Here is a 19,692-nt window from a genome sequence, read left to right on the forward strand (position 1 = left end):
CAAGAGGGCTGAATGATGACATACCGTGGGGTGTCCTGAGCAGGTGACACCACACAACCATGTTATTACACTTCAAGCCCTAAATTCTATCCCCAAGAAGTCCAAAATCTGCAAAAAAGAATCGCCTGAGTCCCTGTGAAGACAATGTACATTACTTGAACCTTTGTATGACAAGGCCTACTTACCCTAACTACCACAATGGGAATAGTAGAAAGACCCACGCAATGCTTATTTACATCCACCAAAGATGGCCGCCGTAACAGTCTTGTCTCCAAACCCGGAAGTCAATACCTATAAAACCCGGACCCACGGACCATTTTACAAGATGCGGTCCAAGGGGAAGCAGCTAGGTAATACTACGCAGCATTGCTGACTAGGAAGTAAGTTTTAAACCATCTAGGCCTGAAAGATTTGGGAACATTAGATCGTACTCCCAAAGAAAAAACTTTAGAAAACGAATCCTATTTTTTACAACTCTACAAACCTTTTAGCATTGTTTCCACTGAGGTGATACCGCCCCCCTATGAGACCATGACGTGCCATTATGCACCAACAAATGTAAATATTTGGAATACTTTCTCGTTGGTTGTGTGTCGAATCTGTGTGTTCACTGTTCTTTGTATAGTCACTCATGTATGTCAGTCACGATTTTTCACTTTATTTTCACTTTTAGTGTAAATCAACGACAGGCATCAGACTTTGAAAGCATGCACGTACCATTATGGCGAACTTACACCATATAGACCATGTGCATGTGTGAACGTGCATGGACAAATGTACATTTTGGAGGACGAAAAGACCCCGATCTCGGTTGAGATAGGGGCAAGGTGGCTGTTAACATTGTCTTTGTTCATATCTTTTTCAGGTTCACCATTGAACAATACATCTACGCGTGTACCGGGTTGGAACAGCGTCATTCACTGTAAATATTATTTGCACTAATCTATTCTTCGAATCCTAAATCTAGGTTTTTTAGGAGTGGCATTATACAGGGCTGGTCCCTGTATGGTCCTGACGAAACGCTAGGGGTAGCGTGAAACATGTTGACCACATACTGAACCAACCCACATCACTGGTTGGCACACAGTATAAACCCCACTTTTAACATACCGGTCTAGGAGCAGAATAAAACATTGAGGCCCACTAGCACGGTTTTTTTAACACTCACACACACATCCACTCCACTTTTCTCTTACCACACATAGTCCTTCACTTAACAGTGCTCCTTCGTAGCTCGAAAGTCGCAGCACGCCCCTTTTCGTAGAGAACTGGGATGACCCCGATGATGAAGCATGTCACCGTGAGGAAACTCCGGTGAGTGAGGGGAAAACAAGAAAGAACATTTCTCTTTCTTAAAAGCTACACCTACATACTCTTGTTAGGTAGCCTTCACACAAGACAGGTCCCTGAACCCAGATATTGGCTTCATTTTCGCAATAGTGTGAACAGTACTCTTCTGCCCCAATCACCTCCAGCACATCTGCATGTAGTGCTGGAACCGCAACTCTGGCAAAATAGAACCGGCTAGGAACCTTCCATTTAGGGCAGAGCATTGCCACTTATTCAAGAAAACCAACCCCTTCCACAAAAGAAAAAGGGAGAAGGTTCAGAGCTAGCATCTTAGCCAGCTTAGTGTTATACAGACGCGTCATTGGGTGGTTGCGTTCAAATGGCGCATCTGAAAACAACATGCTTCTAATGGTGGGCTGGAACATGATTTTACGGGATGATGATGATGATGACTTCTTCGACCCAGTTGCACTCGGTATTGATAAACTTTTTCACATTGGTGTCTCACTCTCTCCCACACTCTTAGTGTGGCTCACAGGGGGTGTGCTGCTGACAGGGGTACTGGGTGTAAGTGAAGTGTTTTACGCTTCTTCCTCCTCGTCATCATCAGATGAAACGTCAACGGATAGAATTTGTTGACTTCCAATTCGGGCTTCCTTGATCTCCTTTAGGTGCGCATGCCATTGGACAGTGTGCTGTCTCTCAAGATGACCTCTCTGGCCTCCGGTACCATAGTTGGTACCAAGCTTACCACGACTAACTGCAAGCTTACAAATGCTACAAATGTCTATGTTTTCCCTTGTTGTGCAAACACTAAAGAAGTCCCAAACTGCAGACTTCAAATGTCTGTGGGGGCACAGGAGGCGATACTGGTCACGCTGCTAATGCCAGATGAATTGGAGGATGTGTGTTGCCGAACTTTACTACGTTGTGCACTTGCACCACCACTAATTGAGGAAATGGAGGTCGAGGTGGATGGAGGTCCCTTCTTGCGAGAAAAAAATATGGAAGCGGTAGGTGGTGGTGTACTAGTTAACTCCAATGATAGTGGTCCCATTGCCTCATCGTCGACAACATCACGCTCAGTAGCTTTTCGGGCTAGGGTAAAAATGTCTGTTTGCTACATGCCCGCTGAGGCTGGAGTGGCGTGTATGATGACTGCGTCATCATCGTGAGAGTCTTCATCAGCAGGAGTAGTATACGTCACTTCTTCAGCGTCATCATCACACCCCATAACCATGAGACTTTCGGGGACCTTCCTTTTATGCTTAGCTACCTTTGTCAGATCATGGTGTGCCTCACTCTCAGACGGCAGTGGTGATTCCCAAGTTGGATCCATATCATCAGAAGGAAGGGGGCTTGAAGAAGATGTAGACACCATCCTTGATCTTTTCCTTGCTAGGGATGTGGAAGACAATGAATGATCAGGAGGAGTGGCTTCCTCAAATGATACCTCGGCTTGAATGTCGATTTCCTGATGTGCCCCTACTTCGGGAGGAACAACTATTGTGGGCACTTGTGCCCCTCCATGCACCTCTGCTTGTGCATCTTCTTGTGCTGCCTCTCCTTCCACATGTACTTGGGCTTGTACTTGCACATGTGGTTGTTGTTGCGGCTGTGGTTGTTGAACACTCGTCAGATGAGCTACAACAACCTGTGTTGATTGAGGGACATTGCTGCTACTTTCTTGCGATGAGCCAACATCACTGGTCAATGGTGATTGAACAACTAGACTAACTGCCTCTGCAGCACTCAAGGGGTTGGACTTAAGTTGGCTTGGTGGTGGTGGCACTGAGCCCAATGGAGCGGGGGTGCTGCTCCCAGCTTGGTCCCCAGCAGATCCCGCTGCTGCTGCAGGCGTACTTTTTTTTTATTCCCCAAAAATGTGGAGGGCGGCACACCAGTCTCCTTGGTAACTTGCTTCTTCTGCTCCTTACTGGCAATTTTCTTGCTAGAGGAGCTACGGGGAACTTTTTTGGGGGCCATCTTCTTCAGATGTCAGAACAGCAGGCCGCAGTTGCACGAGTTGCAGAGTTGTCTTGTCTGTGGCCACACGTGACGTCGCGTGACGTTATGCTGCATACACCGCTGCAGGACTTCTTCCTGGCACTGGTGGTTCTCTTGTGCACCTAAAAGCAATGGAAGACAGGGGAACATCAGTTATATACCCCAAAAAGTTGAAAAACACATAAAAATCACCACAATCCCATGCCATCCATGCCCTCCATGATGTTTACATTCAAGACACCTCACAGAAAGACTATGCCCATGAACCACTCACTACCCCTGGGCATAAAGGATAAAAGCTAGGCAAAATGGGTGCAGGCCTGAGAACACTGCCTGCCTTCAAAATGGCCCCTTGCCCCCCAGCACATGGCCAGGGCCTGCCTGTACCAGCACTTAAAATGGCCCCCACCCACATGGCCAGTCCCCAACAGCAGCCAGAAAAATCAAAAAACAAACAAAAATCACCACAATCCCATGCCATCCATGCCCTCCTTGATGTTTACCTTAAAGAGACCCCACAGAAAGACTCAGTCCATGCACCACTCACTACCCCTGGGCAATAGGCCCCAACAGCATCCAAAAAAAGTCGAAAAACACACAAAAAATCAGCACAATCCCATGCCATCCATGCCCTCCATGATGTTTAAATTCAAGACACCCCACAGAAAGACTAGGCCCATGCACCACTCACTGCCCGTGGGCATAAAGGATGAACGCTAGGCAAAATGGCTGCAGGCCTGAGAACACTGCCTGCCTTCAAAATGGCCCCTTGCCCCCCAGCACACGGCCAGGGCCTGCCTGTACCAGCACTCAAAATGGCCCCCACCCACAAGGCCAGTCCCCAACAGCAGCCAAAAAAATCGAAAAACACAGACAAATTAGCACAATCCCATGCCATCCATGCCCTCCATGATGTTTACATTAAAGAGACCCCACAGAAAGACTCAGTCCATACACCACTCACTACCCCTGGGCAAACGGCCCCAACAACAGCCAAAAAAATCGAAAAACATACAAAAAACAGCACAATCCCATGCCATCCATGCCCTCCATGATGTTTAAATTCAAGACACCCCACAGAAAGACTAGGCCCATGCACCCCTCACTACCCCTGGGCAAAAGGCCCCAACAGCAGCCAAAAAAAATCTAAAAACACAGAAAAATCAGCACAATCCCATGCCATCCATGCCCTCCATGATGTTTAAATTCAAGACACCCCACAGAAAGACTAGGCCCATGCACCACTCACTACCCCTGGGCATAAAGGATGAAAGCTAGGCAAAATGGGTTCAGGCCTTAGAACACTGCCTGGCTTCTAAATGGCCCCTTGCCCCCCAGCACATGGCCAGGGCCTGCCTGTACCAGCACTTAAAATGGCCCCCACCCACATGGCCAGTCCCAACAACACCCCCAAAAAGTCGAAAAACACATAAAAATCACCACAATCGCATGCCATCCATGCCCTCAATGATGTTTAAATTCAAGACACCCCACAGAAAGTCGAGGCCCATGCACCACTGAGTACCCCTGGGCATAATGGATGAAAGCTAGGCAAAATGGGTGCAGGCCTGAGAACACTGCATGTCTTCAAAATGGCCCCTTGCCCCCCAGCACATGGCCAGGGCCTGCCTGTACCAGCACTCAAAATGGCCCCCACCCACATGGCCAGTCCCAACAACACCCCCAAAAAGTCGAAAAACACATAAAAATCACCACAATCCCATGCCATCCATGCCCTCAATGATGTTTAAATTCAAGACACCCCACATAAAGTCTAGGCCCATGCACCACTGAGTACCCCTGGGCATAATGTATGAAAGCTAGGCAAAATGGGTGCAGGCCCGAGAACACTGCATGCCTTCAAAATGGCCCCTTGCCACCCAGCACATGGCCAGGGCCTGCCTGTACCAGCACTCAAAATGGCCACCACCCACATGGCCAGTCCCAACAACATCCCCAAAAAGTCGAAAAACACATACAAATCACCATAATCCCATGCCATCCATACCCTCAATGATGTTTAAATTCAAGACACCCCACATAAAGTCTAGGCCCATGCACCACTGAGTACCCCTGGGCATAATGGATGAAAGCTAGGCAAAATGGGTGCAGGCCTGAGAACACTGCATGCCTTCAAAATGGCCCCTTGCCCCTAGCACATGGCCAGGCCCTGCCTGTACCAGCACTCAAAATGGCCCCCACCCACATGGCCAGTCCCCATCAACACCCCATAAAATCGAAAAACACACAAAAATCAGCACAATCCCATGCCATCCATGCCCTCCATGATGTTTACATTAAAGATACCCCACAGAAAGACTCAGTCCATGCACCACACGCTACCCCTGGGCAAAAGGCCTCAACAGCAGCCCAAAAAATCGAAAAACACACAAAAAGCAGCACAATCCCATGCCATCTAAGCCCTCCATGCTGTTTACGTTAAAGAGACCCCACAGAAAGACTCAGTCCATGCACCACTCACTACCACTGGGCAAAAGGCCCCAACAACAGCCCAAAAATCGAAAATTCCAAAATTGTAGTTGCAGCAACTGTAATGCCCCAAACAAACTGACTTGTGAAATTTCTAATCCAAAAGTGATCCAAAGAAAGTCAAAAAGGCCTCAAATCCAAATATCCAGCAGCATCCACAAAAAGTAATCCTTCCAGGTCAAGATCCAAATGAAAGTGACCAGCACATGAAGAAAGCACTGGGAGGAGCCTGCTGGACAGGAAAAGGAAGTTGGAGACTGTGGGGCACTTGCTTCCTCCCACCCCTCCCCCCCCCCAAAATGGACTCCTTGCAAAAAAAGTGCAGGCAAATGTCAACCTGAGGAGTTAGTCTGATAAAAAGTGGAGGGTATCCATCTGCTCAGGGATATTCTCCTTACAGGGGTCGGGAGGGTCAGGCTGGAGATTAAGGATGCATACCTTTCAGTTCTCGTTTACCCACCACACCGGAGATTCTGCCAATTCACATGGAGGGGACACATTTATGAGTTTTGGGCTCTCCCATTCAGCCCCTCATCTGACCCTTGGTGCTTCACCTAGTTACTGCGGCCAGTGGCAGCAACCCTCTGCACAAAAGTCGTACAAATGATTATTTACCTGGGCAACATCATACTCATTGACCAGTTTCCGATGCAACTCAGACGCAATCTGAACATGACTATTGCAGCACTTCAGGAGCCAGGCTTCGCCATTAACAAGCGGAAGTCCGAACTGATACCCACACAACAGATGACCTTCTTGGGGTTTCTCTTTAAATTGACTTTGGCTTTGCTGAGCCTACCATCCACAAAGGTATCCATAATCCAGAAGAAACTCAGAAAAGTCCTAAAATGGGACAGGACCTCCCTGCGGCAATGGGCCCAGATTGTAGGACTTCTATTATCATCCATTGTAGCCAATCAATATCCCGGCCCCCTGCAATACTGAGCTCTACAGAGACTGAAGACGATACACCTATGAAGAGAATTAACTTATTTGAAACTAATATTCCTGACACAAGAAGCCAGAACAGAACTCCAGTAGTGAGTCAGCCACTGGATGCTTGGAACAGGAGAGCAACCTTTAGGACGACACCAGACATAGTAATGAAGTCAGACTCAGCCGGCTTGGGAGCCAGATGTGAAGATGTGTCAAAGGGGGGATAATGGTCGGAGGAGGAGCTGCAGATACACATCAACTGCTTGGAACTCCTTGGTTCCTCCTTTGCGGTCAAATCCCTTACCAGAGACAGAGTCCTGTTGTATTCTGTTATGGATGGACAACATCTCAGCGATCCAGTACCTCAATCGGCTGGGGGGGGCACCCCCACAAAGACACTATCAAAGTTGACCAAGGATTTCTGGAACTACTGCCAATAGAATTAGATTTTGGTGACAACAGAGTACTTCACTGGAGTACAGAATATGGTGGTGGACTGGAATTTCAGGAACTACTCAGACAGTAACGTCTTACATCTGGATCACAAGATCTTCCTAGCACTTATGGACAGATTGGGTCCTTGCCATTTGGACATTTTTGCATCAGGGTTATACCATCAACTTCCACAATATGTGAGCTGGAGACCGGATCTGGAAATCATAGAAGTAGATGCCCTCCTCCAAGACTGGGCAAAGGATCTTCTGTAAGCCTTCCCACCATTCAGGATGACTTCCAGGGTAACGACTCAAGTCAGACACTAGACACCATCTCAGGTGTTGGCCACACTGATCTGGAAGTCACAGACATGGTTCCCAACGCTTATGGAGCTGTCGTGGGAACTACCAAAAAAACTGCCCTCATTCCCTTGGTACTTAGAGACCCGCAGGGTTACCTGTACCCTCTGGTCCTACAGGGACACCTCTCCCTCATGGCATGGAAGATTTCCAAAGACCCTGGAAAGACAACCAACTTTCAGCAGATGCTGAAACCTTTATCCAGCAGGCATGGGCTTCAGGCACCATCAAGAGATATTGCTTGTCTTGGAGATGATGGAATAGTTGATGGTTGACAGACATCTGGATCCCTTGTGGGCAGAGGTTACTCACAATCATTTTTGTGGCAGAATTGGCACAGTCAAGGTTGGCATACCATACAGTCAATTCCTTTAGGTCAGCCATATCATCCGGACATAACATTATTTATAACAAACCTCCTGGAGAAAACCCTTAGGTCTGTTAACTAATGAAGGGTATCAGACTCTCTAACCCTTTGGAGCACAGATAGTCAGTCATATGGGACGCTGATGATGTCTTACGACTAATCCTTAGTTGGCAGGATAACCAGTGCTTGTCACGAAAGGAATTCTCAGCAAAACTGCCCATATTCCTATACCTCATTTCATGTAAAAGGGTGTCCGATGTGAGGACTTTGGATACCTCCGCTAGGGTTGCCACGCCAGGAGGAGTCACGTTTTACCATATGTAGAAGAACTAAGAAAAATACCATGTCGGTATCTTATCCTAGTAATGCCCCAAACTATGGGGCATATAACCAACAACTAGTGATAATTATCGCTATGTTGGTTTAGCGGCGATATTTTTATCACCGAGCTGCAGCGATTTTTATCGCTTAGGAACCTTGCTATTATCAAGGTATATCTCCTAAGCGATAAAAATTGGCCGAAATGCATGAATATCACTGAAAAGTCAGCGATATTCATGCATTACCGAGCTAATGCTCTTAGCCATGTTATCCACCTACCATTGGATAACATGGCTAAGAACTGCTCAGGGGCAGGTGTTAGCTTTTGGAGATATTCGCGCTTAGTGCGAATATCTCCAAAAGTTGCTAATAGGAGATAGCGATGTTAGCGATTGTTTCCAGTCGCTAACATCTTGGCACGCCCACTTTGCATGTCATTAGTGATAAATATCACTGACATGCAAAGCGGGGCCCAAGATGGTCACTATCTCCTACTAGCTGTCACTAACTGGTGTTAGCGACAGCTAGGTAATAGGGAGATAATTTTATCTCCGCTTTCTTGGCTTTTAAAGCCAAAAAAGCGGAGATAAACCCCCTTGATAATATGCCCTATGTGTAGTCAGATGCATTAAGGTATATGAAGAAATTACAGAGGATATCAGACCAGCAGGTGTTGTAATTTGGCAGCGATTGGGTTAATATTAGCAGAAGCCATCCTGTATTTAGAGACTATCTTGTCCATTTTTGGAATCCATTTTGTATTTCTGTCAGGCATTTCTTTTGCCATGTGCTACCACGTGCTCGCCATGTGCTCTGTGCTATCTTGCTGTTCTCTGCTCTTAAAATCTGCCTAGAGACGAGATATATTTAGCATCTTCCACCTTTGCACATGCTCAGTTGAGATTGCAGCTGTCTTTGCAGCTGTCTTTGCAGCTGCCACTAGAATGTAACTGTCATGATGTGTTTGCCTTAAACAGCCACTGTTAGCTCCTCGCACTTGTTGACTGTGCATTTTCTGTATGACCTTATATGTACCTGAAATCAGCATTTTGTACTTGTACCGTCTCCATTTGAGTCACTGTGTGGGTATAATAGGACCAAGCTCCTTCCATTAAGTGTGCTACTTCATACATTACCGAAGGGTGCTGTGTGAATGTAGTTCCACCTCAGGAGGATAATAAACTTGTATTTTCTATTCCAGTTTCTGTGCCAACTTCTATTCTATTGGTCTGGGGACTTGTCCAGAGGCCCACCACGACAAATTGGTGCCCGACACGTGGGGCTCATCGGCGACTCGGATGCCCGAAGGACTGGTCGAAACGAAGGATTGGAATCTCGCTTTGGACGTGATCGCTGCCTGAAGAGACCCGAGTCTTGGCAACCACAGCGTTTTTCCTTTCTTTCTGATCTGACCATCCAGGTGATGCCGGTCCTTGACTGAGACCTTGACCCTTGCTGATAGGTCGCTCCCCCACCAAACAGCTCCGCCTGTGCGTCCTGACCTGCTATAGAAGTTGAGGCCCTCCTCCACCCACAGGCTAACACCTGCGCCTCATCCCTGGTGGCCAGTGGTAGGCCTTAGGTTTGTTTCACTGTCACTGTCTGTCTGTCTTCCCTGAACTGCCCATGCTGTCTTCTGGTGTCTGTGAACGCTGTTGCCTGTATCCCCCCTTTGCCTGCATTCTTATCTGTGCCCGTTCTCTTGCCTTCTGTTTCCTGATTGTGCTCATTCTCTTGCCTTCTGCTCTCCTGATTGCACTAGTTTTTCTTGCCTCCGCTCCCCTGATTGCACTTGTTTTTCTTGCCTCTGCTCCCCTGATTGTACCCGTTTTTCGTGCCTTCTGCTCTCCCGATTGCACTCGTTTTTCTTGTGCTCTGCATCCCTGATTGTACTCATTTTTCTTTCCTCTACTGCCCTTTGTGCTCTTTGTACCACTCGTTTCCCCCCGTTTTTTGTGACCTTTCTACACTTTCTTGGGACCTTTGTGTCTCTGTGCCACTCGTTTCCCCTGTTTTTTGTGACCTTTTCTGCCCCTTCTTGTGACCTTTCTGCCTCTGTGCCACTCGTTTCCCCTCGTTTTTTGTGACCCTTTCTGCCCTTTCTTGTGACTCCTCGGCGCCCGACATCGTCATAGCCATTCCAGACGGCTACAAGATCACCCGCAGGGATCGGGCCAAAGGAATCGGATGAGGAATAGCCATCGTCCACAAGTCCACCCTCAAGGTCGCCGCCCATGCAGACGACACCCTCAACACCGCCGAACACCTGCACTTCCAGATACACACCGACCCCAACACCACCCTCAGAGGAACACTCATCTACAGACCCCCCGGACCCCGGGCTCAGTTCAATGACTCCAAACGCCAACCTCGCCAGCACCACGGCACTCGCCTCCACAGACTACATCCTCCTCGGGGACCTGAACTTCCATCTCGAGAACAACAACGACGCCAACTCCGCCTCCGGGATCAACAACCTCACCAACCTGGGCCTCAGACAACTCGTCACCGTACCCACCCACGCCGCCGGCCACACGCTGGATCCCATCTTCTCCACAGGCTCCCACGTCGCCTTCGACCACTCCATCGAACTCCACTGGACCGACCACCGTTGCATCCATTTCACCTTCAAGTAACCAACCACGTACCACCGCACCCAACAGCTGCCTCACCGCTGCTGGAGCAAAGTCACCGAAGACCATCTGATCACCTCCCTCACCAAGACCCACCCACCGACCCCACCAACCCAGACGCCGCAGCCCGAAACCTCAGACAGTGGATTGACGACTGCGCCAACACCCTTGCCCCGCTCAACAAACCCTCCAACAGCCACGCCAACAAGAGAGCCACCTGGTTCACTGACGAGCTCCAGACCTCTAAACGCGCATGGCGGAAACTGGAGAAGACAATGGCTTCACGAACGCACAACGGACAACCACGCAGCCCACAAGGACGCCACCCGCAGACACCACCACCTCATCAGATTAGCCAATTGATCCTCCTTCAAAGACCGCTTGGATAACAACGCACACGACAGCAAAGAGCTCTTCAGCATCACAAAGGAACTCTCCAACCCCAGCGCCAACGTCAACGCCAATGTCAACGTCAACGACATCCCGCCCTCACAAGAACTGTGCGACTCACTAGCCATCTTCTTCCACCGCAAGATCGCTGACATCCACGACAGCTTCAACACCACAACCGCCCCGACTGCACCAGACTTCACCTCCCCTGTGAACACTACCAGCGCCAACCGCCTGACCTCCTGGTCCAACGATGACGAGACACGCAAGGTCATGAACTTCATCCACTCAGGATCTCCGTCTGACCCGTGCCCACGCCACGTATTCAACAAAGCAGACGCAGCCATTGCACCCTAACTACGGAAGATCATCAACATCTCCTTCGAAACATCAACATTCCCGGAAAGCTGGAAACAGGCCGAAATCAACGCCCTCCTCAAGAAGCCCAAAGACGACACCAAGGACCTCAAAAACTTCCGGCCCATCTCCCTGCTCTCATTCCCGGCAAAGGTCATCAATAAAATCCTCAACATGCAACTGGCCCGCCACCTCGAAAACAACAACATCTTGGACCCGTCCCAGTCCAGATTCAGATGGAACCACAGCACCGAGACAGCCCTCATCGCCGCCACAGACGACATCAGGCGCCAACTAGACAACGGCGAAACATCAGCCCTCATGCTCCTGGGCCTGTCAGCCGCCTTCGACATGGTCTGCCATCGCACTCCTAGAAGCCGGAATCAAAGAGAAGGCTCTTGACTGGACCACGTCCTTCCTCTCCGGCAGAACCCAGAGCATCCGCCTCCCACCCTTCTGATCTGAAGCCACCGACATCATCTGCGGCATCCCCCAGGCTCATCCCTCAGCCCAACGCTGTTCAACGTCTACATGGCCCCTCTCCCATTAGTGGCCGGCCATCACGACCTCAACATTATCTCCTATGCTGACGACACCCAGCTGATCCTCTCCCTCACCAAGGATCCACACACCACTAAAACCAACCTCCACGAGGGAATGAAGGCAGTCGCCGATTGGATGAGGAGCAGCTGTCTGATGCTGAACTCGGCAAGACGGAGGTCCTCATCCTCGGACCCACCCCCTCAACCTGGGACGACTCCTGGTGGCCGACCACACTAGGAACAGCACCGACACCGACCGACCATGCACGCAAAATAGGATTCATCCTCGACTCCTCTCTCTCCATGTCTAAGCAGGTCAAACCAGTCTCCTCCTCCTGCTACAACACCCTCCGCATGCTCTGCAGTATCTACAAGTGGATCCCGACCGAAACAAGAAGAACGGTGACACAGGCCCTCATCAGCAGCAGATTAGGACTACGGCAATGCACTCTATGGAGGAACCCCAGCCAAACACCTACAATGACTACAACGCATCCAAAAAGGCCTCGGCCTGACTGATCGTCATTGTTCCCCGCCGCAGCCACATCACCCCCCCCCGCTTCTCCCCCCACCTGAGAGACCTACACTGGCTCCCCATCGGCAAGAGACCTTCAAGTTCCTCACCCACGCACACAAAGCACTCCACAACGTCGGACCAGCCTACCTGATGAGCAGACTCAGCTTCCACACCACCACCCGCAAGCTCAGCTCCACCAGCCTCGAACTCGCCGCTGTCCCCCACATCCAACAAATGACCTCCGGTGGCAGATCCTTCTCTTACCTTGCTTCCAAGACCTGGAACACCCTCCCTACCCACATATGGCAGATCCAAGACCTACTTGCCTTCAGAAGACTCCTCAAGACCTCGCTCTTCGAGCAGTAGCAGCACCCCCCTCCCCTTAGCGCCTTGGAACCCTCACGGGTAAGTAGCATGCTTTGCAAGTACTCTGATTGATTGATTGATCCGTTGACTCGCTGTGCAGTGACCATTTAGTCGATTTTGAGAACTTGGCAGTTGGAACCTGTACATCATTTGGTTGGTAAGAGTCGTTCTGCAGCACTTGCAGTTGGTTTTTGATGCCTTGGATTGGTAAGGTAGTTTTTGTAACACTTACTGTGGCTTTTGATTTGAAGGATTGGCCAATATTTGTATTTGTTTGTAAGGTATATATAAATTGCAATTTATATAGGCCGGTAAAGAGGAGATTTTTCTCTGTTTGAGTTTGTTTGAACGGCGCACCGTACGAAGAGTACCTTAAGCGCTACTTTGATTATAAATCATGACATATCCAAGCCTGCTTAAAAGCTTCTGCACAGCATCACACCCTGTGCTGGCAGTGTCCCCCAACCTGACATGTGAACGGTGTAGCCAACAATAGCAAACCACTAAGAAGATAACTGCATGGCAGGTAAAATAGCCATCACAGATTACACTATCATCAGGGTCAGCATGTCTGAAAATCTGATGCCTGCAAAGAGCTTTGCAATGTTGAAGTGATACATAGAGCATGGGGCCAGTGTCAATGGCACAGGGAGGAGTACAGCACAACAGACCAACAGGGCCAGTGTCATGGCACAGGGGAGAGTACAGCACAGCAGAGCAACAGGGCCAGTGTCCATGGCAGGTGAGACAGCATGTAGATGTGAGGCTGCACAGGGGAGAGTACAGCACAGCAGAGCAACAGGGCCAGTGTCCATGCTTGTAAACAATGGTCAGGACTAGCACACCTGTATGAAGTGCAGGCGCATAAGGGGGATGTCAACTCACTCCTGGCAGTCATGCGGACTTGGACCTGGCTGTGTGTCGGGGACAGCAGACCCACTTGACTGTGGTGACAGAGCCCCAGGTGATGCGGGGCTAACAGTGGCTGGCAAGCTGGAGGGCTGTGTGGACCAGGTGGCATAGTGGCACATGGAGGTGGAGTCATGCAGACTTCTAGCACAGTGTGGGTGGGAGAGGTTGGAGGGGTGCCCTTCCACTTTTTGGGAATATGAATTGGCTTCCCTGTCTTGGGTTTGATGGGAAGTATTGATGTCACAACAGGCACACACACCAACTGCCCCACATCAGGTGCAGACACTGGCACTACCTCTGGTGATGTGCTGCATCCTGCGGAACACTTGGTCTGGCTACGCCTCTGGACCTCCTTCCCCTCTTTGCCTGGTGTGCCCCCTACAGTGCCCTGCTTTGCCTTTTTGCCAGGGGTGGTCTCCACAGTGCCCGACTTTGCCTTTTTGCCAGGGGTGGTCTCTACAGTGCCCGACTTTGCCTTTGTGCCAGGGGTGGTGTCTACAATACCCTCCTTTGCCTTTTTGCCATGGGTGGTCTCTACAGTGCCCTCCTCTACCTGCTTCAATGGACTTGCAATTGGGGTAGTTGTGGTGGGTGGATGTGTCCCTGTGCTCTTCCTAGGTGTACCCCTGATAAGCAACACCTCAGTGGACACAGACACTGCATGGGTAGGTCTGTGTGAAGTTTTAGTGACAGGAGAGTCTTTTGCTGGTGATTCCTCTGCGGCATGTGAGCCTGATGTCTGCCTCATTGATCTCCTGGCCTTGATCTTCCCTGACTGGCTCTTATCTGTGCATTCTGGGGTGGCCCTGCACTTCAGTGGGGATGGTGTCTGTGGGCGGGAGTGCCTGGGTTGTGTCCGTTGTGTGCTCCTTGTGCTGTATCTTTTTGGTGACGCAGGCGAACCTTGGTCACTGTCACCTGATGTGGCCACTGACTGGGGGGTGGACAAAGGCACCTGAGCTGCAATGGGAGCATGTGCCTGTTGAAGGGCTGACGTCACTGTGGATGACGACACCTGGACTGTACGGTGTAGCCCACACACGTCAGAGTGTATGCCCTCCATTCATACAACCACCTGGCCTAATTTATTGTCATGGAAGGCATTGAGCAGGGCGGTCTGGCCCACACAGAGCTGGCGCAGGAGCTCTACACACTCTGCACTGAGGGCAGCAGGGGGGACAGGTTCAGGGGCAGCGGTGCCAGGTGTGAATGTGACTCAGCCCCTCTTAGTGACACAGATTTGGGCAGCACTAGAGAAAGTGGATGGGAGGCTGGGCACTGGCCGCTGGGTGTTAAATGATGATGCAGACTCCCCAACCCCTGTGCCTGCCAACATGAATGCATCCCCACTGGCATTAGATGATGTGGTACTCTGTGTCTCAGCCACGGATTCCTCCTGCATACTTCTGTCCCCCTCAGATGCGCTGGTGGGCTCTGTGCCACTGGCCTCCACTGCAGCTGTAGTGCTACTCTCCCCACCACTGGTTTCTGGCTCATGTTCCTCCGTGGTCTCTTGCGAATCTTCATGAGAGAGAGATACAGGGTTGTGTAAGTGTCATCATCTGGTCACACAAATTCAAATCAATGCACTACAGGAGAGGCCCAAATCTACATGGTAACCACCACACACCGCATTCACTGTGCAGCAACACACAACATAGACCACAACAGTGCCTGTGATGCAGAATATCTGCCATGAATGAGCCATGTCGATGCCACACAGCACTACACCCTGCCTGTAGATGGAGTGGACCACACACACAACTTGCCCTGCCTCACCTAGGGACATAATGTGGGTACAACACTTATTGCCACTGACAGACCTTTAGGGAACAGAAGGGGACAACACACACACCTATTATGACATTACAGTCCACAATGCCAAGTAGGCCATAGTAAGCACCATGTGCTAATCTGGGTCACATTGTTGTCAGATGTGTGGGCCTCAACGTCCATGGTGCATGCAAAGTAGGCATACATAAACTCACACTAAGAAAGTGGACACTGCAGTTCACCCCAAAATAGATTCGCCACACTAGCACGATGATGAATGACCATGTGGAGCATAACCCATCTGGCAATGCGAAAGTACAGCCGGGAGTTTCTCCTCAGTAAGTCCAGGTTGGGCCAATGCCTGATACAAGCACACATCACAGCAGCCATTCACATTACACAGCACAGCACAGCAAAACACGCACATCACATGGGTCAACGGTGCCACAGACCCTGTAAACATGCATCCACTCACAGCAAAAGTCACCCTCCCCAGATACTCACCACCCCTGCGTTGCTGGCGATGCTCCTTCAGACGTGCATCCAGGTCTGGATGAGTCACTGCCAAGATGCGGCCCATCAGTGGAGTCATGCTGCGACGTGCCAAACGCCCTGTGTGTGGTAGCATCCCCAAGGTCATCTCTGCCACTTGCTTTGCCAGCCGGCTGATGTCGTCCAAACTCTTGTGACAGTGGGTGCGTCGTCTGTTGGATACCCAAAGGTCTCGCACCTTTGCTGCAATGGCCCTCCACACGGCCTTATGCTGGTGTACCTTGAGCTACAGGTATGAGAGAAAAGAAGGGTAAATGACCATGTGGAGTGGTGTGGCTCACTGGTTAGAGGTGGCAGACCTGGAAGCAGAGGACGGCCCGGGACCAGGGCTCAATTCCTGACGCGGCAGGGTCGTGGACCAGGGTCAGCAGACTCGATAATTCTCGCCTCGGTGCCTACTCTAACCAGGGATCACACTCGGCAACTCTGGGCATTAGCTTGCCTTATCTCCAGAAACGGCCCCCCACATACGTCGGGGATGCCTAGTTTCACCTTGGAGATAACCAGTAGGGACCATCTCACAGGGAAAGCCAGGACGGGTTCCCCAGCGGTCTACAGCGCGGAGATACCCCAGGTTGGGTGATTCAGGCGCTTTACTAGACATCATTACATTACATTACAGTTACACAATGTCAGGTACCAACATCCATCAGTACAGTAGAAAGACACAGACTCAGGACTAATTGTAACCTCCCTTCCTCAAAAACTGGGGGACCCCTAACAAGGGCATTCTGCGTGGCACAAACATTTGTGATTGCATGCACAAATTGGGGCGTAGAGGATCCATGATGATGTCACAAATGCAGGATGCCTCAACACAATATGCATCTATAGAAGTGTGTAAGTTTAAAATTATACAGGACACAGATGTGGCATATCTACTATTCAGTGTGAATGAACTGGAGCAAGGAGCATGTAAGTCTGGTGATGTTTTATTGTTTGGGTGGGCAGGCACTGAAACTACTCTCTGGGTCACACTGAGTCTACAGGGGCACAGTGACCTATTCACTCAAGCAATTACTGTCCTGGCACCTACGTGGCTAACATCCGTTGGCTCTATATGGCTGGCAATGTAACACACCACACTCACACATACACGTACAGGCATGGAAAAGTGTCATTGGGACACACACACTCCCATATTGGTCTGATGCTGGGAGCTGCCCTCCAAACCATCCTCTTCAACTGGACTATATAGAAACTTCCATCCCACACTTAATGGCATATCCTTGGTCTGAAACGGCTAACACTGACTAACCAGATGAACTCACATAGGAAGCTGTGGGTACCATACATTGCATTCCTCTCCACTGAATTCAAAGACTTCCTCTCCACTGAATTCAAAGACTTGTCTTGCTCTTGATACCTTTGCTTACTGCACTTGACTGCGGGGTTATCAGATTAATGGATCACCGCAAAAGGGGCCTCTATTTCCCTCATGCACACTCCGTTGGAGTGAGTACCTGAGGGAGAAGGTATAGGAGTAGGGTGGTTGAGACTCATTTACCCCTTTTTGGTCCAGTTTCCTGTCCAACACCACCATCGGAATTAACTCCCATCAGCTGTGTTGTATTTTATTGTTCTGTGATACTGAAATACAGTAGAAATAGATTTGAACCTAAAAAAATTCACAAAATATGTGGAGAAAAATCTAGGGGTAGACGGTACACTCCACTCCATCAGTGGAGTTTGAATAGCATCGCCACTCCACTTGGAAAGCGGAGGTCAGCAAAAACTCTGCCAAACTGTTGGCAGAGCGGAGTTTACCAGCGGGCTTACCCATAGTCTCAGCAATATCACCGTGGGGACTTACTTGTAGCAACACAAATGACCCTCAGCAACCAAGGGGACAAGAGGATGTGGCCTAATGGCCAGAGCAGTCAACCTTGAAGCTGGGGAACTGGGTCCGAGTCTCGGCAGGGACGCTCAACATCCTGTGATTCTGGGCTAATCACTTAATCTCCCCGTGCCTAACAAAATGAATGTGTCCGTCTGCAACGCAACTGGTGCTCATGTAAAGCGCTCTGATACCTTTGGGTTGAGGACTTACTTGTAGCAACAATAGGGGTTTTTGAACCCCAATTACCTCAGCAGCCAAGGGGACTTCATCCCCCAACCAGTAGTGCACCAGGAGGCCCAATTGCAGAGTGGTTGAGAAAGGGAGGTGGGGTCCGAGACGACGTCTCAGCAATCCCGCTGTGGAGGACTTACTTGTGGCAACAATGGGGTTTCTTGGCTCCCAATACCCTCAGCAGAGAAGGGGACTTCATCTCCCGACTAATAGCGCACCAAGAGGCCCCTTTGCAGAGTGGTTGAGAAAGGGGGTGAGGCCTCCGACAATTTCTCAGCAATCCCACTATGGGGGACTTACTTGTGGCACCCGCTCATGGAACTCTGTGGAATTTGGCTGAGTTTTTTGGCAACTCCACAGAATTCCACAGAGTGAAACTTGGCGAGCTCCACCTAGGTCTAGCGATAATATCACAACACTCTGATCAATACAATTTTACGGAAATAACCCTTATGTAGGGAAAGGTAAGTGACTTAACTGACGATCAGTGAAGTAAGAGTAACAGGAAAGGATGTCATGGATATAATATGGACATGGGAACGTGTTGTGATTGGAGGACTGCTGTTATGGACACTCTTGCCCCAGTGGGTGTTGAAGGTTGTAGTTCTTGTTTTTAAAAAAACTTTTCTGATAGTATCAGAATCAACACAGTCCTGTGCACAGTACAGCACGAATGTTCTTGGCCATATGCACAGTACACTAGTCACTTAAAGGTACCAAGTGTAGTATCACAGGGTATGGAATCAATGTACACTAGAATGCAGGCCCTTCCCAACTACAAAGAAACATGCCCCCACCCTATCCCCTCCAACCCCATACCTGACGCCATGGGGGTTGTAGTTCTTGTTATGTTTATTTTTTTGTTAAAGATGTTCTTTGAAGGCGACTGCTAATTAATGTAGTGAAGAAAGAAATGCACAATCCTCGCCTCTGGACCTGACATAGTATTTCTGGAAGCTCTCATATAGGAAATAGGATTTGATGAGCACAAGCAAAAAAGTTCATGTTCCTTTTTTATTATTCATGGGTATCAGGTCGCTTGTTGACTATTCATTTTTTTATTCATTTTATTATCAATTTGGATCGTTTGTTTTACTCAGAAAGTTAATGTTAGGTCTGTTGTACATCAAATAGAAACATGGCACCCTAGAAATATCATCACGCTCATGTAAATGAAACACTCCTACATTTCCAGCCTAATATGACATTGTAACCCCTCTGAGGGCCTCTATCGGCCGCCAGTGGCATTGCAGCCTTTAGTCTCTTTTGCAAACTTGAGTAGAAACTTTGAAAACAAGCATTGGCAAATCCAGCATAGAGTCCTGACTTCGACATTAAGGGCCCATGCTTTATCTATTGGACTTGTTTCCACAA

This window comes from Lissotriton vulgaris, chromosome 8, assembly GCF_964263255.1.
Source record: "Lissotriton vulgaris chromosome 8, aLisVul1.2, whole genome shotgun sequence".
Taxonomy (NCBI): domain Eukaryota; kingdom Metazoa; phylum Chordata; class Amphibia; order Caudata; family Salamandridae; genus Lissotriton; species Lissotriton vulgaris.